The 26,987-nt window shown below is 44.6% G+C and overlaps 1 long non-coding RNA gene and 1 pseudogene across 1 annotated transcript; both read right to left on the reverse strand.

Annotated features, from left to right (window-relative positions):
- The window catches only part of LOC135897540 (HEAT repeat-containing protein 5B-like), a 389,157-nt pseudogene that overhangs the window by 184,486 nt on the left and 177,684 nt on the right, over window positions 1-26,987 (reverse strand).
- LOC139047741 (uncharacterized) lies at window positions 1,845-25,186 on the reverse strand. Its single transcript, XR_011507343.1, has 2 exons — window positions 25,137-25,186; window positions 1,845-2,060 (listed from the first exon to the last, which is right to left on the reverse strand). It is a non-coding gene; the product is annotated as an uncharacterized lncRNA (long non-coding RNA).

The raw sequence follows: 26,987 nt of genomic DNA on the forward strand, positions 1-26,987 counted from the left end.
ACAATGCGTTGGTGGGCTAGTTGGTGCGAATCCAAGAATACCTTGTTTAGCGCAAAACCACAAACACAAAAAAGACGACAGGACAAGGCGCTTGTCCTGTCGTCTTTCTTGTGTTTGTCGTTTTGCGCTAAACAAAGTATTCATGGAACCATATGATTCAAAAGTTTCCTGAAAATGCGTATATTCTAGGTTGTCTGGTCAATCATCTATATTAAAATCGCCCATTATTATTGTTTCGAGTTTAAATTCAATACTGAGTTCTAATAATTGTCAGCTAATTCTAAAAACTTACAGATGGATCCAGATGACGGGCGTTACACGAGCGAAATCAAAGTGTTCATAAACTGAAGATTAATACATTCGTAACATTCATTAACAATCTTGAGCTCGGGAATTATACTATACGACAAACTATTACAGACATAATAGGAATTCCGCCTCCTCGTTTTTTCGTTCAATAAACAGAGATACAGTCTCATCCGGAAATCGAAGCCCATTCATCCTCTGATGGAAAGTGGTTTCACTAAAACAAAGCATGTCAAGGCAGTGTTGCAGTTCAGAGAGATACAAACTGACTTCTTTAAACCTATTTCTCAAACTTCGCAAATTAAAATGAAAAGTTGAAAACGGACACTCGTTCTTTATTACGCGACATCACGAGAAAATTGGAATTCCAGGGTCACCATTGTGGTTTAGTAAACATTACGCATGTATTGATATCAGGTATGCTGCCATCACTTCGAAGCTGTAAGACTGACCAGATCCTCCTCGCCGCGTATGACAACAGCTCAGTCGCTGCTCCTTTTTCGCACCAAAACATTAGTGTGAGTGCCAGACGTATGCGCATCCCGAGATCTGGGCCCATTCCTTCGTCTTTGATAAAATAGCACGTGATAGCCGTGTCACATTTTCACAGAAAAAACACGTGCGCATGATCCTTTAGTTGCTTCTTGTTTGCAAGCCAGGCATTGCGATGTTCCTGGTGAACAAAACGGATAATGATCCCCCGTGTTTTGCCTGGTTTAGCGGGAAGTCTGTGTATAGCCGTAATGTCACTCTTGTTCAATAGTGGAAACTTAATTTGCATCGCTACTTCGTCTACCTTCATCATTAGGTCTTCGTTCTCGCTTTCCGGAATACCGTGCATTTCAATATTTAACCTACGGCTACGTCATTCAACATTATCTAGATCCCGTTTGATTTGGGCAATTCACTGCTCGAATCTGCCTGTTAAAATCGGTCAACTCTGTCTGATAGTTGCGTGGTAACTTTTTCCTGAGCCTGCAGGCTCATCTGAAATTCATCGAATTTATCAGAAAGAGGTTACACAAACCATTCCAGTTCCACCAGTTTGATTGGCAGAACCAAGACGGTATCTAGCTTGGTTTCGATTGCTAGAAGTCAAACTGCTATGTCTTCCTGGGCGTTTGCCGCTCAATTTCAGCATCTGCCCCTTGACCCACCCCCAACATGTCTCACATTTCCACGCCTTCTTAGAGATATTGCGCTTTCCAGTAAAAGCCTCTTCCGCTATACCAGAGCACGAACCAAAGTTAAATTTGAATTTGCACTCACAAAAAGTAATGTAGAAGTCAATGTCAAGCACCGCAGGGCGGCACACACAACAACGCGACATTTAAACAGGTACTATTAACACTCGTAAATCTCAAGCAGCGTTGGCAGCAGCGGCTGGCGAATACAAAGGATAACAGATAGGAAACACCAACCTGTAATATTTCAAAAACGCGTTTCATCGGACATGCGTCAGAAGCTGCCGCTACTGCCAAAGTGCGCAGGAAAACGGTTGTCAGGACTTGATATAGCCACTGATCCTGGGGGCGCTCCAAAAAGTCCGTTGACTGCAGATCGATGGCAGGGAAATCCGTGAGCTGGTATGGGCTCACAGAAGCGGCAATCAGACTGCAAGTGGCAGAAGAAACCGGAAGTTGAATGCTTGAAACCGGGGTAGGCCAAAGATGGCGTATGAGCACCGCATTCTTGCCACGACAGCTCGGCGATTCTACGGGTGAAGTTTGTAGATGAGGCAGAAGCCACCGTACCTGTAAAATTTCAGAAACGCCAAGTGCGCAGGGAAATGGTTGTCAGGACTGGATATAGGCATTGGTCCAGGGGGCGCTCCTAAAAGTGCGTTCATGGCAAATATATGGCAGGGAAATGCATGCGATGGTATGGGCTCACAGCATTGCCAATAAGGCTGTAATATTTCAAAAACTTGTTTCAGCGGACATGCGTCAGATGCTGCAGCAACTGCCCAAGTGCCAAGCTGTGTATGATACATCATTTCAGCTGCATCAATAATCACGCAGCTCAACCCGCTACATGTACTTATGTAAATGACAGACTGTGAAGAAATTTTGCGCTTATGAAACCATCACTCATAACATGAAATACGAACGACACAAACCTTTGTGAGCATATCGGTGACAACTGTGCGACAGCACATGTGGGAACTAAGCTTTAGAGCACTGCTTCCATTTCAGCTGGTTTGTTATGATGCTGTTGTATGCAGGCTTCTTGTACATATTTAATAGGATGTCTATTTTATGAATTCAATGCTTTCACAACATTTACTGCACTAATGAAGGCACAGCCTACATACCTCTACTGAAAGAGGTATCCATTCATGCAGAATAGAGATAACTTATGGACAAGTAGAAAACATGAAGGTAAAGATACATCGAACAAAGTATTTCCCCATTAAAAGATAAACCACTGGAATTAGATGTATATTAAGAACATATAATAAGTACCATATGTGGAAAATGGAAACGTGTGAAACCGAAAACCTGCCTGCCTTCTGAATAATGACGTAATTAAATATTTGAGCCTGGACTTTTGTATTCTGTGTCGGAAGGCCGTATATAAAAGGAGAGGTGCAAAACGCATGTTGCATGTAGTAGCCTTATGAATATGCTACTGCTGCGCAAAATATTGCCATCAGTGTGCGCAGCATTGGACCACTAACCATTGGAAAAATAACGATATGAATGTCTGACGCATGAGAACATCTTTATCGCTGATCATGTCAAGCTGTAAATGGGAAATTCATGCTGTTCGCCACTACACGTAGTGTACCTATATATTTAACCTGCAGCACAAAGGTCACAAGTGACAAAAAAAAAAAGCTGCGCACCTGAGTAGTTTGTTGCTTTTCACGGTATCTCATTTATATGAGATAGTCTGGAAATAACAGATTTTTTCACAGGTTTAGAGCCGAGAAAAACAGAAAACTACCAGCATTGCCACTGGGAGCGTTTAATGCAAGTATTTGTGTTGTGTCCTTCCTGTTCTTGGTGTTCTTGCATTACAAAAGTAAAACATCACACCTGCAAAGTTGAGAATCAGCTCTTATATTTCAGGGGTTTTGTTGAATGCTAGACAGCTATGTTTTTAAGCATATCCTGATGATGAGCGTGTACCAGCTACATTTCAGGCAGATGTACCATGATACTTTTGAACAGTCATGATGCTATATCATGTCTGCAGGATTACACCAGTGCCTGGTGGCACTCTATCCTTCAGGTGTAACAGAGTGAACAAGTTGTGAAGAGAACGGCTGATAATAAGATGAGCCATGCATAGGATCAAGATATTACCTAAGCCACGTGAGGCGTTGCTTTCAATGTACTGAATTACCACAGCTTTGATTTGTCAGGTTATTTTACTGCAGACAGACGGCACTGCAATGTAGTTTGTACAATAGTTAGCAAGGTGGGCAGGAATCAACTAGTGCTTGTGACATGTGGACTTGGATTATACATGTGGATGCCTCTATGCATGTTTTCTTGCGGAACAAGTTTACGTTGGGCACAGAGATTGAGCTACTGTGGTTTCTTGACTGCAAATTTCTGTGATATCTTACACACGGCTCATTGCGTTACCATTTGTTTGGTTACTCGTGTAGTGACTAGGTCATAGGGGAACACCATAAATCTTGCGTATTTACGACGTACAAATTACGCATTAGTGATAAAGCTTCACCCAAGGGACTATTCGTTCATTTGTGATGAAAATGAAAACTGGCGACAAAGGTTGGCGCAGTTTCTTGCGCTGCTCTGTTTTGCACCATGTGAGCATGCATTTCATTATATGGTCATGTGCCTATTCAAGCAGCTACTCTTTAAGAAAGGCAAATACAAACCACTCAAGACAATAATTTTTCGCAAAACGCGAGATCACTAAACTCATTGCAGAGCTTAGTCACTTCATAATCTTGGTTTGCTTAGGATGAAATATAGGTGCTGTCCACGTGTTTATGTTAAACAATAAATGTTTTCATTTTGCTAAAATGCGGCTGTGCATTAGCTAGCTTGGTTGTTATTGCAGAAACACGCAGCCCATATCCCACTCCTTCAAATAACGTCAGAAGGTCTTAGAATAGTTCACCGGTCATGTGTAGCTTGTGCAAGATTACTTTTTCTACAGCGTGTCCCAACAATCATGCCGCAAGATTTAACCCTCTCATGCATACGGGCCTCATATGAGGACACATATTTATCCTGCTATAAAGGTCGTCCAGTTGCTTGCAGTGAGTCACTAGCCGCATGGTGTCCTCATTTGAGGACATGCCAAGGTTTCTAAACTGTTACACAGATGGCGCTTGCTGTCCATGTTTTTTGAAGCGCCAGTCTCTAAAGGAGAGTAGGCTTGTTCGGGGTCACTGAACGTTCGTAGAAAAGAAAAAAATAATTGCTCGACAGGCTATGATGCTCTTGGACTGTAAAAAATATCTGCGCAAAGAGCAACCTTTGATCTATATTATCTGATTTTGTTGCCGTTTTTTTCTTGGCTATGGGCTCGGTACAAGGAAAAGAAGAGGTGTCCTCAATTGGGGACATTATGCATGAAAAGTGTAGCCTTACCTGCAGCGCCACCAAACAAAAATGTACCCGCAGAAAGCCAGACCTGGGCTGAAAGCGCGTGTATATTTCGCGCGCTTTTCGTGCACGTTTGAGGCAGCTTTTGCGGGAGTTTTTGGGTGTGTATAAGCTCCGCATTTCCGTAGACCGTGGGAAAAACGATAGTTTTCCAAGATGTCTTCAAAGCGAGGACTGTCCAGAGAGGAAATCGATGCTCTTTTGGACGTCTCATCTAACTCTGATGACGATTCCGACGCAGATGATTGGGAGCAACTACTCACCGACCTTGACACTTCAAGTAGCTCAGAAGAAGAGAGTGATGACCGTGAGCCTGTGCGTGCTAACGGCGCTTCAACAAGCTCTGCTGCAAGGGCCCCCTCGAAGACATCTGCCGCGCGAACGGACAGCACAGTGTGGATTGCCGACAAAGACAATGACTATGCAGGAAAGCCTCCCGATTTTCTTGGTGAGCATAGGGTCAACGTGCACGGTACACTTCCGATTGACTACTTCCTCGCCGAATTTCCAGACTCATTGCTGGAGCACATTGTTTTTCAAACAAATTTGTATGCAGTGCAAAAAGGCAAAGACAACCTACGGTTCACTTTGCCAGAGCTAAAGGTCTTTCTTGGCATGTGCTTGGTAATGACTTACATCAAATACCCAAGAATCAGGAATTACTGGTCTACAGAATCCGGCCTTAGAATGGACATTGTCGCTGATTCAATGCCTGTAAACCGTTTTGAGGAGATTCGAAGATTCCTTCACTTCAACGATAGGACCGACACTCTATGCTACCAGAATGACCGCTTGGCTGGGATGAGGCCAGTCATTGATGCACTCAACGTAGCCTTTTGCTCGGCAGTTGATTCTGAGGAATACCAATCCGTGGATGAGATGGTGATACCATTCAAGGGGCGCTCCTCCATAAAGCAATACCTCCCAAGTAGGCCGAAGCGCTGGGGCTTCAAGGTGTGGGTGAGAGCAGGAGTGTCTGGCTACATTTATCGCTTTGAGGTATACCAAGGGGCAACTGGTGGGCGAGCCAAAGTTTCAAGCGAATTTGGTATGGCCGGAGACGTTGTCATCAGGTTGTCCGAGGGACTCGAAGGGAAAAATCATAAACTTTATGCCGATAACTTGTTCACATCTATGGCCCTCGTCCGAAAACTCAGAGAGGATGGAATATGGTTTGTTGGGACGTGCCGTGCAAACCGTCTGCAAGGAGCGGATAAAAAGCTAAAGCCCTTGAAGGAGCTCAAAGCAGACGGAAGGGGAAGCACATCAATTTGCACCTCAGCAGACAACATCACAGTGACAAGGTGGCTGGACAACTCGCTTGTTCATGTTGTTTCCAGCTATGCAGGACAGCAGCCCGAAGGCACTACCAAAAGGTACAATAGAAAAGAGAGCAAAGTATTGGATGTCACCAGGCCGTACTCCGTGGAAGTTTACAACAAACACATGGGTGGTGTCGACCTCATGGATTCCTTGATTGCAAGGTACAGAAATGACGTCCGGAACAAAAGGGGCTACTTGAGAATGTTCTTCCACCTACTAAATGCAGCAGTTGTGAACGCCTGGATTGTGTGGCGGTGGGACAAAGGTGCGGAGCATTATATGGACCAACTTGAGTTCCGAAGTCGCGTTGCCAAGGCACTCATATTTCGAGGCGAAGCAGCACAGAACTCGAAGCGACGAGGCCGGCCATCCAACGATTCTTCGCCAGCGCCTATAAGAAAGAGAGTGCTCCAGCATGTGTCGCTGGAAAAGAGGTTGGACGGCGGGCGCCATTTCCCAAAGAAGAGCGACCAAAAGTACGCCAGCCGCTGTCGAAGCCTCGACTGCCGTAGCAAGACAAGATACCCCTGCGCTCGCTGCAACGTCCCTCTTTGTCCCGAGTGCTTCGAGTCCTTCCACAGTCCATAAGTGGAATGTGCAAGACCTACCGTCAGCATTTCAATTTGAATTGAAATTGTTTCAGTGTTCCAGTATGAATGCTCAATAAGTTTTTGTTGCATATATTTATTGTGTACTTAAAACAGAAACTAATGTCGGCTTACAGCATGTTGTCCTCATTTGGGGACAGATCGGAAATGTGATACAGAGACTCTGGATTACTTGCAATAAAATTTCATCATAATCTTTGTGGCCTCTAGTAACACTTTTAAGCAAAAAATAATTTTTTTATCCTCTGGATTTAATTCATGCATGAGAGGGTTAAAGATGTGCAAATGTCACATACTTGGACAATAACAAGGTAATATTGCATGCCGTCGCTTGGACATATTCAAAATATATCTTGCATTGCGCCTAATTACAAAATTACTCCTAACTAATTGATGAACTTGTCAAATATTTGGATGAAAATTTTCAATGAGAAAATTGTAGAACATGAAAAACTCCCGATACTGCTTTATGTTGCTGAATACGTGCTACATAAAAGTGTTGTGCCAAGCGCGAAGGAATGCCGCGAATGCACGTAAAGTGCCTGGGGTACAATTTCGCGTGTATCTGCGGCTTGCTTTCGCGCTCGAAATAACATTTTTATGTGGCACGTATTGAGCAACATAAAGCAGTATCGGGAGCTTTCCATGTTGCTTGACAATTTTCTGCTTGGCGCCATGGCGCCAAAAATAACCGATCATTATCATCATCACCATCATCATCATCACCTTTAATGTCCTCTGTTCCCCGTACATATAGCGATATATGGGGACATATGGGTATTCTTGGACGAGTCGCTTTCGGCGATGCTATCACTTTCGCGCAACGTAGTACGCGGCACGGTGGATGATTCCAGAGGTTTTTCTAAACGAGCCAATTGAGCGCGCACTGAAAGTGATTACCCGAGAATACACCCGATGTTGCGACATGATGCGATTGTAATGCGCTTTTAAAAGACGTCATAGGTGAGATAACTGTGCAGTGCTTCGATCGTGGGCGACAGCGCCAGTGCCACACGTGCGGCCACAGAACAGAATGTGACAGCCTAAGAGTCGCGTTTTCCCCGTGACGTGGAAACTTGAACTCACATCGATAAACATATGCCAGTGTCGTCTGCTGTTAAATTTAGTTGCCAATGTTGAACACCTTTGCTTCGCCGAACGGTTGCCTGCTTTAACAGAGTTTGCGTCGTCCAATCGGAGTGCAGGTGCGATCCGCTCGTGCGGATGCTGCCTGCACCAAATTTCGCGACAGGATCAGCTTTGCAGGCGCTCGCCCCGCCCCTCATGCGTGCGAAACGGAGGGTGGATTGACGAAGTTCTGGCCCTAAGAATGTTTTTTTGGTATTGTAGAACTGAATTTATTAACAGAGCTCAAATAATGTCTAATCCTTGCAATAACTCTTGTCTGTCGCCATGGCTGAGAGAGGGAGCGTGCCTGTCATGGTACTGCTTACTTTCTTGTGCACTTTGGTACTGAGTTAAAACAACCTTTCACTCTAGTCTCCCCGTAAAAAACGGGATTATTTTGACTATTCTCTTGAACAGAGGAAGCCAAGCATTCTTTAGAGAAGACGTCAGTGTTCCCCAAAGGGTTGTGACCCCGCACAACATTTCTAGCATCGCACTAAAATGTCAACAGCACCTGGGGCTGAGGAAAGCAAAAGTTAATGACACTTGAAAGCTCAGACACGGTGACGACCACGCGGTCACCTACGATAGCACCCCTTCAGGAACTAAGGCAATATGGTCGTTAAGCGCTGTTCCAAGCTCTTCTCGCTGAGTTCCGCAGAAGCAGGCAACTCGCGCCGGAGCAAATTGTATTATTAATACTTTCTCGCGTCAGAATCACCTTTCGAAGCCAATGGAATGTGAACAGTGATTTTTCGTTCCTCGCTCGAGACAAACAGTGATGATGTTTGTCGGCATACTCGTCTTTGACATTCTAAACTCTTCTCTTGAATGTAGCAGCTGCGAAATTACAGTCACTCCAGTTGTTCGGAAACTAATTGCAAAGTTCATCCCCGAGTGGCTTTTCGTCGTCTAATTCCCGTGTGATTGCGAATTCCACCGAAGGGAAGTAGTTTTTATCCATCTTAAGGATAATATGTCCTTTTTACCGTACATTTTGAACCGCGGAAAACTTCATGGTTGGGACTCATTTGGCACCGCTATGTCAGAGCTGTGGATCAGAATTTCTACTAATTAACAACAGTGGGCACTGAAGGCTCTAATAAAGTAAGAGGCCATACAGTACGAAAAAAATGATCGGTATATGGCAGTGTTTGAGGCAGCGTTAATAGACCAAGAAGGAACGAGAATTCCAGAATTGACAAATGTTAGATCAAATGCTGATTTATAAAAACGCAGAGCAAATGTGCATACTTTCGTGTTTAGCAAGAAAATATGACGAATTGCGTAGTCCGACAACCGTTGCTTGAGGGACACTAAGAACGAACATCAATATAGACTTATGGAGTGCAAAGAAGTTTCAATTGCACATTAGGTGCATTATATGCCATTTCTCACATTGCACGCAGGACAGAGTGGCAATCCTATTTGCAAAATTTTACAAAAGAAGTATTACTATAAGCAAAGTTCAGACAAACTTCGCTCACGCGCACGCGATCGATCACGTCTGTCAAATGTACATACTACGACACTTTGTGGCGCAGGCCGGGAATTTCATTTTCTTGTTTGTTAGAAGCCCCTCGCCAATTTCATGTAAAGACCGCATGGTATGTGAAAAACCATACATTGGTTGGCAAGTGCGAATAGGCGGGAACTGTCGCTCTGCATGGATCACGATTGCACGCCTGGTCAAAGGCAGTATAGTTCAATATATCCTGTGGCATATTTGCGCTCGCAACAGTTGAAGCAGTGAGCCTCAAAGCAGCCGGTAAGGAAACATGCTTGTTCTTGCAACGTTGTAAACGTTTTGTTGGCATTATTTCTGTTCATGATTGATAAAATCTCTTTCAAGCCACCTGAATGCAGGAGGAGCGTTCACATTTGACAAGCAGCATCGCTACCTAGACGAGGAAGAAGAAAAGAGGATTACAACGCAAGCGCTGACGAGCTCTCATGCATGCCATGTATGAACTTCCACCAACTAGCCCGACTTTCTGTACTATTTCCACAGGAGTGACAACGTGAAAGCAGTGGCGTAGCCAGAAATTTCGTTCGGGGGGGGGGGGGGGGGGGCGGGGCTCACTTTGCAGCTCAGCCTGCTCCTTATAATATTAGTCGAGGGATCAATACACACACACACACACACACACACACACACACACACACACACACACACACACACATATATATATATATATAATAATATTTGGGGTTTTACGTGCCAAAACCACTTTCTGATTATGAGGCACGCCGTAGTGGAGGACTCCGGAAATTTTGACCACCTGGGGGTCTTTAACGTGCACCTAAATCTAAGCACACGGGTGTTTTCGCATTTCGCCCCCATCGAAATGCGGCCGCCGTGGCCGGGATTCGATCCCGCGACCTCGTGCTCAGTAGCCCAACACCATAGCCACTGAGCAACCACGGCGGGTTATATATATATATATATATATATATATGTATATATATATATGTATATATATATATATATATATATATATATATATATATATATAGATATATATATATATATATATATATATATATATATGTATATATATATATATATATATATATATATATATATGTCATTCAGCAACCTTGTTTGCATTTTTGTACATATGCAACGACCAGGGGAAAATCTCAATGACGCTTTTCTTTGTTAGAATGTATTGCGCAGGAGCAGCTGTCACCGGTTGTGCATTGAGAGTAATTGCTCCGAAATTATAGTCGCAACAGAGCGCACCTATAAAAAGCAGGAGTTCTGCAACATATACAAGAGCGAGTCCAATGAAAGGGAGCCAATGCGAATATATGACAAACGGGGTACTTTATTTAAAAGTAGTCACCATGAGTATTTAGACACTTGTCCTACTAACGAGTCGCGTTAATCCCGTCTCATAAAACTCCTTGAGTTGAGACGCAAGGCAACAGGTCTGGGCTGCATGAGGGATGTTGCAGCATTTCCCACTTGAACTTTGCCAGTTTTGTATTAACCACATCAGCGACGTGGGAACGGGCAATGTCGTGAAGCAAGATGTCCCCAATGCTCAATTTTCCACGTCGTTAGTTCTTAATTGCGACACGCAGCCGATACGATCTTTCACAATATCTGAAACGATTTAGAGTATCTCCAGGTTTAGAAAATTCGATCAATAGTGGCCCCTAACGATTTAAAAAGAAGTCGGCGCTTTTCCGGCATAAATGACGCCTTTGTTTTCCTTGGGAGTGGTGAATTCAAATGTTTCCACTGTAAGCTTTGCCGTAGTGTTTGAGGCTAGTAGTAGCGGCACCATGAGTCATCCCCGGTCACAATTGCAGACAAAAAGTCGTCACCCTCATCTGGGGTTCTTTGGCGTGCACTTAAATCTAAGTACACGGGTGTTTTCGCATTTCGCCTTCATCGAAATGCAGCCGCCATGACCGGGATTATATTCCCCCGACCTCGTGCTCAGCAGCCGAACACCATAGCCACTGAGCAACCACGGCCTTTTCAACTGTGTTGGGGGTGATTGCACGGTGGCTTTGGCCCTGCCATGGATCGTCTTTGTAACTTTCATGTGCTTCTTTGAACAGTTTGCTACAACGCTTCACAGTGGCCAATGACACGCAATGTTCAACGCATACGGCAGCCATACGGCGAATAATTTCTTTTTGGGAAACATCTTCATCTGTCAAAAACCTCACGACACCAAGCTGTTCAACTTTTGAAGTGTCCATTATGTCACGCAACCATATTCAACCCCGTGTGTGAGAGCATTAAAGAACATTTAACCTCACCTGTGCATGTCACTTGTAAATGAGATGCATATGTGCTACGCGCATGCCTCGAAAATAATGAACCGAACCATTACTGCGCGGGGCGGGTTGTCTCACTTTCAGTTGACTCGCCTTCGCACATTAGAAATGCGAAGATACAATGGGATATACAAATGTGAAGATACAGCTTGATACAGGGAAAAAAATTGTCACTGGAAACAATGTTCACTGCGCATATGCACAAAACCTCGCAACAAGATATTTAAATATGCGCATAAGTCACCAATAAATCTACGTACCTAAGAAAACGTCACTATATATGATGCGTCAAACAAGGCAAATAAACAGTTTGCGCAACCATAGATTCACAGATCAGAGCACCCCCCCTCTCTCCACTCCCAAAATGTATCGCGTGCGACGGAAGGCGGCGCGCTTCCTCCCCGCTTTTCTCCCTTGCGCACACAAGACTCAGCCACCATCGTCGGCTCACCCTCTTCCCTTCCCCCCGCACGCTTTCACTCGCACATAGAGCATGCGGCGCGCGGTCACGATGTTATCGCCCTTGGCCGTTATTTATACGGAACATGAGGGCAACGACAGGAATGCGCCTGGATTCTTCATAGAGCTGCTATCGCAATAATAAAATGGTATCCTGCAACTGAAGCGTCCCGTCGCCCATTACTTCCCGCAAAAGAAGTACCAAAATCGAACTTTCACCATGCGAAAATTCGCTGCGCCGCAACAATGTCTTCTTTTTTTTTGTGGGCGGGGGGCGGCGAAATATAATAACGCAAAGGAAAACATGTTGGCTACAATCGAATGCCTACTTTGGGCACCCTAGTTTGGCTACCGAAGGAATATCGAAGAAAACGTTTGTCGCTTGGTCCACAGAAAACCATACGCGTACTGCTCGGTATCCCACACCGGCGAGACAAAATTTTCCGGAGAGGTTGCGCTCAAGCGAACGCGTTGCAATGCATCGAGTCCCCGCAGTGCTGGCGGCGAGCGACTATGCATTGTTTCTTTTTCTCGTCTGCTAGCCAGAAAGCGCCCAAAACTCTGCCAGGCGAAAATGCAGTCGGCCAGAGAAAAACAAACGCGCATCCAAGTGCGGCCCGCGGTTATCGATGCAGCACGAGAAAAACGCATGCACTCTGGCTGGATCGGCAGCCCGTGGGTCGCGAGAAAAAAAAAAAGAAAAAGAAATGAGAAAGAGGCTCAATATATCCTCGCAAATAAAAGTGTAGGTAGAAAAATGAATAAGAACTTAGTTACAATGGTGGCTTTAGTGTCTTGACATGGATGCTTTGGCGCAGGTGAAAAAAAATGTTTATATTCTTTTCTGTGACCTGAGGGCACAAATGAACCACCACAAGGCTTTGTCTCATCGGACCTCGCTGCGTGCTTTGTCAACTTGTCTGATAGTATGTTGATTTGGCTTGTCTTGTTGTATGGCCCGATGTACGACATTAGAAAAGTCGATGCAGCTTTGGCGTCAAATGTTTACAACAGCATTAAACCCAAAAAGTTCCGGAATTGAAAATCTAAAGCACGACTTTGAAAATGTCAATGGACCTTTCGCATCGAAATGTTGTGAGAACTTTATACCCACAACGTTTCAAAATTGAAATCCAAGCGCTCTGTAGATTCCGCGGCCTGGCGAGATGCAGAGACGAGCCCGCTCGCCTTCAAAACGCCCTTGAAATTTTGTGCCCGGTGGGGCTCCTTGCGTTACGATATGTGACTCCCGATGCATGGGCGTTGCCCCGAAATCCAGCCGGATTTAGCAATGTTCGCGCTGAAATGTCTTTTCGAGCGTGAATTAAGGACATTCTAGACAAAATAGAGCATGATTTCTGGCGCCGGGAGTTATTTTGGTCGGCGGCACATGACAGCACGAAAAAATTTCGGGGGGGGGGGGGGGGGCTGAAGCCCCATAAGCCCCCCCTTCCCCCCCCCCCTGGCTACGCCCCTGCTTGAAAGTGCTCGAGTTGTGAAACGTAGCTTTAATATGAGCGCTTATGGATCCTAAGAGAAGCAGCGTAAGTAAAAATTGAAGCGTTGAATGCGTTGAGATGGATATCTTTTCTAGAAAACTGCAGAATATTTATACATTGATGCAATAAAAGAATTTCAGTATTGCGCTGCATGACATTTTCATAAAAATTTTGAGATTTGCTAAGCGTCACGAGCCTTATTGCGCTCGTGGGTGGACAGTTGACATATTGTACAGTGCCACCCATTTGGCTAGCCTAAGAGGACTCTAATAATCAGTGGCAAATAGATTCCACACCCTTTGATATTAGCCCTTTGACAGGTATGCTTAGAATTTTGCTAGCGTTCCTAGGAGATCAAATGTCAACTTCATTTCAAATCGCGAGTTCGATGACTTCATGTCGATTTGATTTCTACGTCAATTCGCTATCCATTGACTTTTCGCTTGTCAAAGGAGATGCCGGGTACGAAGCCGCCCTTCGTGAACACGTCTTCTGATGGACTTCGACTGAGACAACTGTGGACCAGCAATCGCGTCAACGCTTCATTCTGTGTCTTAGGTTAATAAAGAGAAAACAACACATTGTAACGTGGGAGCACCAGCAGAAGTCCACCGATCCGTTTTATAAGCGCCTTTGTATTTTGTTGCATCAACATACTCCCTTGATCTCGCGTCCCCAATATCGTTTTCCGGCATGCTCATGTTAAACGTAATCCAAATTATTATTGCAGATGTGCAGTTTATCATAACCCAGCTTCACCTTACATTCCATTGCTTAACGACGGAGGCTTTACGAGGTGGACATCGCAGCCACATAGTCAAGACAAAAAAATCGTTTAGAACGGGGGACACGTACTGATCTGGCCTAGTGAGACGTAGACACGGGAAGCACCACTGCTGGTCGCAGAGCTTGCCGAACTGTTTCGTCTATGTTGAATGTATTCCAGTTGTTTGATTTACAAACCTTTTACAAACCGGGAATTTACAATTCCCGGTTTGATTTACAAACCGGGAAGATGTTTGGCTTTCTTTTTCTTAGAAAACAGCCGCTCAAATTGACAATGGCACTCGCGCGTCATAGTTGATCCCGGATCCACAAGATGTCGCCACCAGCGCCTACACACGTTCTGACACGTTCCGATGAACGTTTGTGCTAGTCCATCTCCGCTATGCTATATAGGAAACAAAACCCACCGTTGTTGCTCAGTGGCTATGGTATTGGGCTGCTGAGTACGAGGTCGCGGGATCGGATCCCGGCTACGGCGGCCGCATTTCGATGGAGAAGAAATACGAAAACACCCGTGTACTTAGACATAGGTGCGTGTCAAAGAATCCCAGGTGGTCAAAATTTCCGGAGTCCTTCACTACGGTGTGCCTCATAATCAGTAAGCACTTTTGGCACGTAATACCCAGTAATTTACTTTTTAAAGGAAACAAAGGGCAAGACGCATACCGATGCATCAAAGTCATCAACAACGGTTCTGCAAAGCTCCCTTCAGCAGTGGAGGTAGGTACATGGCATATGCTAGAGTCTTAAGTAGTCGGGCAGGCGGTACTGTTTTTCCGTCTTTTCTGAATCCGCCTCTTCGATTCAACAGAAGAAGTCCATGCAGAAGCCGAGGCACTGCAACGCCATTCAGTATAAGGCCACCGCGGTGAGCTGGCAGGTGCCTCTGCCGTGCCATTGGTACTCGTCGTGTAGGCGAGCGAGAACGTTTGTTTCTGCCCCGTAACATAGCCAGGAACCTTGGAAACTGCTGTCGTGCGTTACATAACGGCAGACATAACTCCTTGTTTCAAACTCTTCCAGGCAGTTAGGTGCATTCTGTCCTTTTATTGCTCTAGCTACTCTAAAATAAAGATGTTAAGAAAATCACTCTGCAGTGATGAGCGGTTAAATGTGTTGTAGATGTATGAATGTCACACGTTGGGATTTACCTGGCTGAAAAAAAGTTATTGGTTCATGAGCAGTTGTCGCAAAGGAAACTCCGGATATCCTGTGAAACCGGGTAGATGTGGATTGTACATAGAGACGAGCACGTCAGGACCAGTGCGTTCCAGTTTCGTTGAAATTGCGCGAGAAAAGAAAGTAAGCTTGGCTATAGTTTCCGAACGTTTGCTCATGCATGCCTATATGACATCTCGGTTCCTTGATTTCGTAAGCAGAATTTTTTTATCTGAGCAGCCTCTACAAAAATTAGAGTTCCCTCCTCCCGCAACGCTGGAAGTGAGAGCGCTACTGATAGCCCGCGTCGAAAATTGTGAAAGCCACTCATCGTTTCGCTTTCAAAGGAGTGAGCGCAATGGTTGTTACCCACCTACACTTAGACTTCATTTATTAGATAGAATAAACGTTTTTATCCAATGGATTGTACCCGAGACATTTGCCGCTCCGCCTGCTTATCGCTATCATCAACCGCCGCGAGGGAAGCAGATCGATGGCGCAAATCACACAGCTAACGTACGCCTGCGTCAGTGCCCTGTCGCCTTTGAAGCGGCAGCACACCGTGGCTCGAGTGACGCTGCATGTGGCCCACAAGACCTTTCAACTTCATTCGAAAGATGTTCGCATCCTCGGCCATGGCGTACACCTGGGAAGTTGGGCATGTTGGCGGTCATTGACTGCCAGGTATAGCGTGAGGACGACTACATGGGCCAGGTATGACGCACGTAGGGCTGACTTTCAACAAATTTTATGCTCAAATTTTAATTAATGTATCTCGAGTAAAGTTTTCAAAAGTCAGCGTTGAGAAAAAAAATTCGCTCAATGTCAATGCACTGTGCTTCCACGCTTAAAAAAAGGAAAGAAGAAAACCGAAGCGTCCGGTCAAACAGAAACAAGATTGTGATGTGGACGCGTTGGTTAAAATTAGTTTCACACTTTCAGATGTGCAAAAAGAAAGAAAGGAAAGCTAGAAAACGAGGTCAAGAAAATACATAACAATAAATAAATAAATAAATAAATAAATAAATAAATAAATAAATAAATAAATGATGGCACAGCTCTGTGCCATTGCTTCCGCTTCCTGTATCCCTGTTTCAACATTACAAATTACAGGTTCGTGCCGGGCGAAGCGTGTTGTTTTTAGCGATGCAGGCCAGTGCATAAGACCTGCATAAGGCCAGTGTAGCGAGGTCAAAGCCGACATGCTCGAGAGTGCGCGTAGGATCGATAGAAGGAGTCTGCGTTTTCAATTCTCGGGTGTGCCGATATAGAGTGCGACAGGGCGATTTCTCACAATTAAAGCTCCCGTTCCCCGTGAACCGCGACAACGTTACATTTAAGGTAGGATATATACACTTAGCCGTTAATAATACTGCGCGCTCCATGGAAACAGGGGCGCTATAACGTAAAGCTATTCCAAACTTCTCTGTTCCACTTCATTAATCAGCCCTCCACGATTGGTCAAACATTTTTCTTTAGGGCCACCCCCACATCACTTGTCTATCACGCGACATTAAAGAAAACAGTGAACGCACGAACACACTGATTAGGCAAGATTAAACTGAACAAAAAAAAGAAATAATGATTTTCGATGCTACCCCTTTTCACCATCATCCCGCCGCGCTCCGTCGAAAGTTTTCGGGCAGCGTCTACTTCGAAAACCAGGAAAACTCGCCGCACCAAAGTGACGTGTACGCATTAAAGATTGAGTTAATATACCGAACAAAATTGAATCCTTCTTTTGTAATGGCCGGAGACTGTCCCGTTCTGAAGTGAATAGAAGATAGCTGTCCACCTATCCTTTTGGCACTGGCTATTGGAGCTGCCGGGTACAATGGATTCATTTGTGTGCAATAAAAATTTTTGCTTGACAGCATAACGCTGTTGAGCCCTTTCGCCACGTACACGACATAGCGTTGCCAAATTCTATTCGTCTAGAAGCCGTCTAAGCTGCAGTTTTTACCCTTTCGTTGCATTCCGGCTCGATTTTCCACCAGGCACCGAAAGCTAAGCAAGAAGTAGCGGGCCAATCGCACACGCCGGCACCGCCCTCCTCATACCCTCCTCCCCCTCCCCTCCTCTCCTCATCAGGTTAGCTATCCTTCCACTGTGTTTGCGCAGCCCCACCGAAACCCCCTCAACTATGCGCAACGTAAAGAAGATGTCAGCATTTATTGTGCATTTGTGCCGTGTTGAAACGGAGGCCACACCTGCACGGAAACGTTCGCGTCATTATGTTACGTTTGCAAGATCGCGTTACGTTTGCATGAAAAATATGTTCACATGCATTTGCGCCAACTTTACATTTTGTGCTAACTGCGGTATTTTGTATATCTCTACTATTAGCGATACGTTAGCGCAAAACAATTTATAAGTGGATGACAGCTGTCAGGATTGGGGGCTCAATCCCATCGCTCGAGATCCGTTGCCAAGATTGGAGTCCGGCATGAATTCGAAGGTAGCTGGCCCATGCCGTCGTCCAACTTATCCACGCTGAGGACGTTGATGAAGGGAAGAACTGCTTCTCGTCGAGAACGAGGAATATGGGTTTATTTAGAGTATTTAAATCAGTCTAACATGACTGCTTGAGAAAAAGAGTGTCAGTCCAACATGACTGCACGAGAGAAGTGTATCAGTCTAACATGACTGCCCAAGAGAAGTGTATCGAGCATTCGCACAACAGCAGTTTTTATACACTCGGTCCGCCGGCGATACAAGGCGGCGAATGTTCGTTTACTCATCGTCAACTTGCCGCCGCCCCGCAGAACAGTTTACGTACACAAAGGCACACACATTCCGATGCCCGACGCCGGCGTCAGAGGGGTGCCGTTCAGGGAAGTATCGGAGCCAATGGTGGGTAGCTCGTTGTCTTGCGTCTGGTCGGAGCATGGGAAGCAACACAAAACGGCTTTCCCGCGGCAGCTTGCTCATGCGTAGCAGATCAGGTCCGCGCTGGAGAGCTCTGGCACCATTGTTCACCCACCGAACTCGTTCCGTCACAACGGCGATGGGGCTGGTGGATGGAGGCGGTTTTCAGCACAAAGCCCGCTTCTTCGAACGCCTCCTAGCTGCAGCGACGGAGAGTGGGGGATCCGCGTCTTGTCCCCCAGTCGTAATTGGGTGGCAATTTCGCCTTGAAGCTCGCCATTCTTAACACAGCGAAGCCGTTGCCGACATGACACGCAACCAAAAACGACATAAGTCATGCCCGCACGCCCGTGTCCGGAAGTGCAGCGTGCATACTCATTCTTCTACACACTCCGCCAAGCACAAGTGCTTCATTGCAATTAATCACTGTTTAATAGTAAAATACGTCAGAAAAATGCGTAAAGTACGACTTGCACACAAGCAGCAGACATGATAGCTTCATATTGTCATACGAATTGATGGTGAAGCCGTTACAGGCTAACTAGAGGCTAACAACTTCGCTGTAAAAATTAGTTATTATTACTTCCGGTATGACGTTCACCTACCTCCGCCACAACACGCAGACGATGATTGACCATCCGGACTAGTTTAGTGATCCTTAGTAATGGAGACTGCGAGCATGTGTTCTCACTTGACAAACCTTATTACCTCGTACAATCTTTGGAGCGCACCCTAAAAGGTTTTTCGAAAGTGTGCTCATCTGGTAAGCGATCAACGGGACAAAATGCCGCTCGGCTCATGTTGCGCATAAGAATGCACAACTCGATAACAAGAAGACACTGTACATTATCCAATTCTCAAAGATAGTACCTCAGCCACGTAAAGCGTTGCTTTTAATGTACTGAATTACCACAGCTTTAATTTGTCAGGTCCTATTACTCCACGAAGACGGCGCTGCAATAAAGTTTGTACAATAGTGAGCAAGGCGGGAAGGAATCAAATATTACCTGTGAAATGTGGACTTGGATGGTACATGTGAATGCCTCTATAACTGTTTTCTTGCGGAACAAGTTCACGTTAGGCATAGAGGTTGAACCACTGTGGTTTCTTGATTGCAAATTTCTGATCTCTTACACACGGCTTATTGTGGTAGCATTTGGTCGGTTACTCGTGTAGTGACTAGGCGATAATGGAACACACAAATCTTGCATGTTTGCGAAGTACACATTACGCATTAGTGATAAAGCTGCACCCGAGGAACTATTCGCTCATTTGCGATAAAAATAAAAACTGTCGATAAATGTTATCTCAGTTTCTTGCGCTGCCCTGTTTTGCACCATGTGAGCATGCATTTCATTATATGGTCATGTGCCTGTTCAAGCAGCTACTGATTAAGAAAGGCAGATACAAACCACTCACTACAATAATTTTTCGCACAACGTGAAATCACTAAACTCATTGCACTCCTTAGTCACTTGATAATCTTGGTTTGCTTTCGGATGAAATGCAGGTGCTGGCCACGTGTTTCTGTTAATCCATGAAAGCTCTCATTTCCTTAAAATGTGGCTGTGCATCATCAGCTAGCTAGGTTGGTGCTGCAGAAACACACAGCCCATGTCCCATTCCCTCAAATAACATCAGCAGGTCTTACAATAGTTCACCGATCATGTGTTCCTTGAGCAAGATAACTTTTTCTACAGGGTGTCCTAACTATGAACACCAATATTTAAAGATATGCAAATGTCACATAGTTGGACAGAAACAAGGTAATGCTGCTTGCCGTCGCTTGGGGATATTCAGAATGTTTTTTTACTTCCACCTAATTACACAATTACTCTGATTAATTAATAAACTTCTCAAATATTATATTTAGATGAAAAGTTTAAATGAGAAAATTTTAGAGCATCATGAAAAACTCCCGATACTGCTTTATGTTGCTCAATACGTGCTACATAAAAGTGTTGTTCCTAGCGCGAAATAATGCCGCGAATACACGCAAAGTGCTTGAGCGACAATTTCGCGCGTGTTTGCAGGCTGCTTTCTCGCTCGGAAAAACATTCTTATTAAGCATGTATTGAGCAACATAAAGCCGTATCGGAACTTCTTCATGTTGCTCTACAATTTTCTGTTTGGCGTCATCGCGCCAAAGATAACCGAGTATCATTATCAAGATAATAGTAATAATAGTAATATTTCATGTCTACTATTCCCCGTATAGATAGCGATATATGAGGACATAGGGGCACCCCTGGATGAATCGCTTTCGGTGGTACTATCACTTTCGTGTGACGTAGTACGCGGCACGTTGATGATTCGAGAAGGTTTTCTAAACCAGCCAATTCAGTGTGCACTGAAAGTGATCATCCGAGGATACATCCCATGTTGCAACATGATGCGGTTACAATGCACTTTTAAAGGGTGGCGCAGGTAAGATAACTGTGCAGTGCTTTCAGCGTGGATGACCGCACCAGTGCAACACGTGCGGCCACAGAACAGAATGTGACAGCCTAAGAGTCGCATTTTCACCGTGACGTGGAAACTTGAGCTCACATCGATAAGAATGTGTTGAATCTGAAATGTGTTGAAATGCCAGTGTTGAACACCTTTGCTTCGCCGAAAGGTTGCCTGCTTTTAGCAGACTTCGCGTCCTCCAATCAGAGTGCATGTGCGATCCGCTCTTGCGGATTGTGCGTGCACGAAATTTCGCGACAGGATCCGCTTTCTAGGCACTCGCACCGACCCCCAAGCAGGCGAAACGGAGGGTGGAGTGACGAAGTTCAAGCCCTAAGAGTGGCTTCTTTTGGCATTGTAGAAAACAATTTATTAACAGAGCTCAAGTAATGTCTAGTCCTTGTAATAATCCTTGTCTGTTGTCATGGCTGAGAAAGGGAGCGTGCCTGTCATGGTACTGCTTACTTTTTGTGCACTTTGGTACAGAGTTCAAACAATTTTTCTCTCTAGTGTCCCTGTAAATAACGGGATTAGTTTGACTATCATCGTGAAGAGAGGAATCCAATCATTTTTTAGAGAAAAGGTCGATGTTCGAAGAGTTGTGACCCCACACAACATTTCCAGCATCGCATTGAAATGTCAACAGCACCAGGCTCTGAGGAACGCAAATGGTAATGACACTTGAAAGCTCAGACAGTGTGACGTCGACACAGTCATCTAAAATAGCATCACTTCTGAAACTAATGTAATGGCGTTGTTAAGCCTTGTTCTAAGCTCTTCTCGACGAGTTCTGGAGAAGCAGATAACTCACGCCAGAGAAAATTATATGAATACTTGCTCGCGTCACAATCACATTTACAGACCGAAGGAATGTGAACAGTGATTTGTTGTTGCCCGCTTTAGACAGACAGTCATGACGTTTGTCAGCGTACTCATCTTTGAAATTCTAAACTCTTCCCTTGAATCTTGCAGTTACGAATTTCGAGTCACTCCAGTTATTCGGAAACTGATTGTTACGTTATTCCCCAAGTGGGCTTTTCGTCGTCTATATTCCCGTGTGATTCCGAATTCCACCGAAAAGAAGTAGTTTGCTATCCAACTTAAGAATAAAATGACCTTTTCACTGTACATTTTGAACCGCGGAAAACATCATGGTTCGGACTCATTTGGCACCGCTATGTGAGAGCTGTGGACCAGAATCTGTCGTAATTGAAAACAGAGGGCACTAAAGGCTCTAATAAAGTAAGAGACTATACAATACGAAAAAATTATAAATAGATGGCACTGTTTGAGGCAGCGTTGACAGACCAAGAAGGAACAAGAATTCCAGAATGGGCAAATGTTAAATCTAATGCTGATTTATAAAGACCGAGAATAAATAGACACGAATTTGTGCCTAGCAAAAGAATATGATGAATTGCGTAGTCAGACAACCATTTTCCACATGAGTCCGTTATAAAACCCTCCTACACATGATGCCGAGTCAACAGGAAAACACAATTTTTTTTTGCACAAGGTGTGACAGCTGCATCAAATTAACGAATGTCCTGCACACGAGCATCACGTACACATCAACTAAGCTGAACATCCAGGAATAGTGTAAGCTATCGCTATAGTATCCCGCATACGTATACATCTACTGACAGGATATTTTTGGTGTGTGGCATATTTTAGTTCATATAAAAAAAGCAAGACCTCCAACTGTCGATGGACAGCCTAATCGAAATAAACGATGATTTATTGGAAGAGAACTTCGACCGTTTGAGAGTCAATTTTCTTGCAAAACAATGCCAGGAGAAAACAAGGAAGGAAAATATATTAAATATGTCGCGGCAGAAACAATGGAACAACATTTCTAATAAAAAGACTTGGTAATATTCTAGTAATAATATATATATATATATATATATATATATATATATATATATATATATATATATATATATATATATATATATATATATAGACATTGAGCGCCAGGAAAGCTCGCAAAGTTATCACGATTAACGGACCCCTACCGTAAGCCAGCTGTCGGATGCTCTACGAATCATCGTAAAGCACCAGTGGGTTGCGTAGGAGCTGTTTTCTATGAGTTCCCGCTGTCCTGTGGGGACAAAAATACATCAGACAGACAGGAAGGTTTCTTAATGACCGGTTACGAGAACATAGCCTAAACGTGCAAAATAAGCAATAATGTCATCTATCAACTCAATGTCAGGAATGCGGCAGTGCGCCGGTGTATGGATCCTGCCGCGTTCTTGCGAAGCACAAAAATAAACATGTGCCAGAGATGATTGACGCTCAGGCTATCTGTCGGAATAGTGACACGTGTGTTAGGGCCTCTTCGGTCGACCTTTTAGTTAAGGAGACGGCTTTTTTGGATGGTTAAAATTTTGATGAGGCGGCGCCACTTTGCTTAGGTTACATAAGTGGGTGCTTCCTGAAAACCAAGTTGTTGATGTTAGCGCATTGTGGTGTCGTATCACTTCTGTCCTTGTTCTCTGGCGCTCAATATGCTCTCTAAGACAGTTTACCAACACGCCCAACAAATCGCAAGCCTTTTTTGCATTAAATCTTCAAAGTTAGGGAATCACCAATAAATATCGCCGTAACCTCTAGGAATGCATATCTTGAAACTGGTGTGATCCTCAGAATTCTTTCGAAGTGGGTGTGGCCTTAAATGTCGCCGGTTGCCATTCGTAAATTGCAACATGTTGAGTAAAGTAATTAGTGGAAAAGTTCATTTGCACATATTGTTTAATTAGGCGTCACTTTCATTTTTATGCAAGTAGTGTATGCCGCTGAGAGTAATATAGCTGAAGTAAAATTGTGCTACATAAGACGGGTGATTTAGGAAAAGCTTAATTTTCTTGCTTTGAATTCTGAGGTTCAATGTGCCAAAATAACGATTTGATTATGAGGCACGCTACAGTGGAGAACTCCTGATTTTGACTACCAGGGGATCAGTAACGCACTCGCAATGCACAGGACATGGGCGTTTTTGCATTTCGCTCTCATAGAAACGCATCCGCTGCGGGTGGGATTCCATACCGCGACCTTGTGCATAGATGCTAAGCCACCACGGCGGGTAATAATATATATACCCGCCGTGGCTGCTCAGTGGCTATGGTGTTGGGCTGCTGAGCACGATGTCGCGGGATCGAATCACGGGGATCGAATCACGGCCACGGCGGCCGCATTTCCATGGCGGCGAAATGCGAAAACACCCGTGTAATTAGATTTAGGTGCACGTTAAAGAACCCTGGGTCGTCGAAATTTCCGAAGTCCGCCACTGCGGCGTGCCTCATAATCAGAAAGCGGTTCTGGCACGTAAAACCCCAAAATTTATTTGAATATATATATAGTAGCCAAGTAGCGCACATGGCAATAAAAGAGTGCGATGCAAACGAGAAGATGGGGTCAAGACGCCAGCAAACACGTCAACTACATTCGTGACAGGCCGAGCTGGCAGGAGCATCTAATGGAATTTTAATCAGTATTCTATCGGTCAAATGAGAATGGGGGTGCCCGTCCGCCCTTTTGCCCTACAAGAAGAAGGGTAAACATTCTATCAGAATGCAAACATTGTGATAAACATCAACCGTCCCTTCGCCCAGCTCTCGCTCTCCCGCGGCACGGAGGAATAAAAAGTCGCGAAGGACGGAGATGAAGCACACGTCTCGTTTCGTTTACGAAGGAACGGAGCATCAGGTCATACATTGGTAAGTAAGCACACATGTCATTTCTAAGATAGGTTAAGGTGACTTCGGGAAAGTGCCTTGAAGGCGTTGAAATACATTGCCGATCACTTCAGTGACCAATTCGCTTGCTGCTGAATAGTAGGCCCTGGAGGCCAAACGATGACCAGCAGCATACAGCCACGCATAGCTTTTGGAATTAGATGCGTCCGTGCGAGACACCCTCTCACTGCTGTGAGAATAGTAACAGTAGAAGAGAACTATGGACCAAATATCTCGTAGAAAAGGTAATACATCCCGGACTTGTTGTAGGTGGCAAAGGGAATCACGTGGCCACCCTATTTGCCAGCCTACAAGGCGAAAAGAGGCGTGAGGAAACATGATAGAAAATCATTCGCAAAAAAAAAATTCTAAGAGTGAAGACTGCGCACACACGGGAAGAGGAGAAATACGGTCGCTTACCCGGGTGTCAAGGTTGAGAAGTGTTACAGCGCGGTAACTACTTCGTGCGCCAGGGACGAATGAGCTTGAGAGGAAGCTTCAACGCCAACGAAGCGGCGAGAAAACAGCGTTCACGCAGATCTCAGCACATGCCGAAGTCTGGCGCTTTTGCTGACCGCTTTCAATGTGCGGGCCGCGCCGCCGCGCCAGACGTAACCGCCGCCGGAGCAAGGTTGCTCACGTTTGATAATGGTTCATTATTATTATTTTTTGAACACATGTACACATATACACAGTTAACAGGAAAGTGAAAGCGACTAGCGGGCTGGTAACTGCCACCGGAAGGGTACCTAATAAATGCTGCATATATTTCCTTCATTTGCTATATATCTGCCTGGTCATTTCATCCCACGTCCACATCAGCTGCGTGCTATATGTAACACCAGTGAGCATTACTTCTACTCGCCACTTCTACGCACTCCCCAGGAAGTCTCACTTAACAGTTCGGTGTTGCAACCGCGCTTCTCCCTTACTCGATACTCCGTTGGACACCAGCATACCCCCACGAAACACCATGTGAGTGCTACGAAATTCTTACGCATCGTTCAGATAAATCTGACAGCAGATTCTGTGTGGATATTTTTTTTTTGTGAGCAGTAGTGCCGATTGCCAACTCGGCTCATTTAGAAGTGACACATTTACTTTCTTGAATGCGTCGGCTTTGCCTTTTCTCTACACGTGAGCCACTTCCCGGTCTGTTTATTTAACTTTTATTTTTTGCCACGATCCTGGTTTTGTAGAACGGATACATTTTAATGAAAAATAGAACCATCACATTTTTCTGGCTCTGGTCCGAAGCAAGTTTCTGGCGGGAAATATATCTGCACGCGCACTCTTTCGATGAGGTGAGAGCAGAGCCGAGATTTTAGACATACTATGCCTATTCCATTGCTTTTCGCGTTTCGTGCGTGATCAGAGCGGCGCTTGGACCGCCTTATCAAGGTGCTTTTGTTATCAATGTGATCAGTCCGCCTTGCGAGACAGATAAGTGCGACCACTAATGAAAAAATCACTGGCAGTTACTCACTGTACCGGAAAGAATATGTACTAGGTTATCTTCGAGTAACGCAACTGCTCTTTTATTTTTAAATCTGAGTGCATTATAGGTAATTGGGACACCCTGTATAATTCACTGAGTAACCGAAAGGAGCCCAAGCTGGATTAACTCGAAATCACAATCAACAGCAATCATGTGCAGCAGCGCTAGTACTCGGACTCACAGAAAAGAGAGAGAGGTGCTGCTGTTTCTCCGGAATGACGAAGCAGTATTAGTGACAGCAAAGTATAAAGTAATTTCACGAAGTAAGATTACACCACCGAAAGACGCCATATTCTTGGTGGTGCGAGAGGACTTAGGCTGTGAAATTGAACTACCTCCTACTATGAGGTCTTTATAGAAGGCCGTCACTTAAGTGAGCAATTCTTCGAGATCACACGAAGTTTCTTCAAGTGCAACTGCTATTAAAGGTCATGTGCAGGGTGTCCCACGCAACTTTAGCCAAACATTATGGATACGCAAGTGCCACGTAGCTGGAGAGAACCAAGGTAATGTTGTTTGCCGTTGCTTGGGGATACTCAGACTATGTTTTTTTTCCTTTCCGCCTAATTAGATAATTAGTCCTAATTCTTGATACACTTCTCAAGTATTATAATAAGATGAAAAGGGTCAGTGAGAAAATTGTAGAGCAATATGAAAAATTTCCGTTGTACGTAAACACCGGTATTACATTCAATTTTCAAAACAAAAATTGTCGGCTCAGTTTTGCTTCGCAGTATATTTGCCAGCCCCGTATCATTAGCGTTGGTTGTTAA

This window comes from Dermacentor albipictus, chromosome 7 (assembly GCF_038994185.2).
Source record: "Dermacentor albipictus isolate Rhodes 1998 colony chromosome 7, USDA_Dalb.pri_finalv2, whole genome shotgun sequence".
Lineage (NCBI taxonomy): Eukaryota > Metazoa > Arthropoda > Arachnida > Ixodida > Ixodidae > Dermacentor > Dermacentor albipictus.